Source organism: Mizuhopecten yessoensis, unplaced genomic scaffold, assembly GCF_002113885.1.
Source record: "Mizuhopecten yessoensis strain PY_sf001 unplaced genomic scaffold, ASM211388v2 scaffold9857, whole genome shotgun sequence".
NCBI classification, from domain to species: Eukaryota; Metazoa; Mollusca; class Bivalvia; order Pectinida; family Pectinidae; genus Mizuhopecten; species Mizuhopecten yessoensis.
In genome coordinates this window covers 1-950 of record NW_018408257.1, presented here as the reverse complement: position 1 = coordinate 950, position 950 = coordinate 1, and positions in this window count along the sequence as shown.

Here is a 950-nt window from a genome sequence, read left to right as displayed (position 1 = left end):
CAAAGTTTTAGTATCGCGAAAGCACAGAGACAGCTACTGATCCATTATCCAGCATCCTAGTGACTGCTTGCTAGATAAGTTAATCTGGTATTTACCACAGGCCTCCTTCAAGACATTCTCTTAACAGTGTCTAAACGTACGCTATATATAAGACACTAAGTACATGCAATATGACATGTGTCTGCTGAATCGAGAATATGTTATATACTGTATGTACGTGATAGGCGAGAGCCTGTTTAAGAGTATCATGAATGTATATAGTTATATGTATATCTATACTACAATGTACGCTTAAATATTGTAACTAATACACTGGTGTTCAGGCTTACTGCTATCCAGGTACACTGCTGTATGAAGTATTGAACTAGCTATCTAATATATATTCTACATCTACTGACTTTTGTGTTATACCCGACGTATATTACACTCCTGTGGTCGCTATCGCCACCTCTTAACCAAACAACCTATATACAATTACACATCTACTAATTGTATATATATCCATCTTTTATTATGTACCTTGGGGATCAAATTCAGCTGCTTCAATCTCTTAACTTTTCGCACCAAAATTTTCTTTTGGACTCACACTTCAAATTTTTTAACCCCTTTTATTAAAAGGGGAAAAATCCTTGGGTTTGCCAAGGTCATAATATTCATTCTAAAACATGTAGTAGAATTCAAGTTTGAAATTAGTGTATCAGTACATTATACTCTACTATCAATCGACCTCTATGGTAACCACACTGGTTACAGATGGCACCACTCAACCTTGTTAGATATAGAACATCCCTGTTCTCCTACAATAGAACATCCCTGTTCTAGGCAGTGGTGCCATCCCCTTATTTCGTAGAACATCCCTGTTCTAGTCGGTTGGTCGTGGAAGGTCTGTTTCATAATTTTATAAATCTTTTTACTAACATGGACAGACCTACTCTACTCTACAAGTCCAT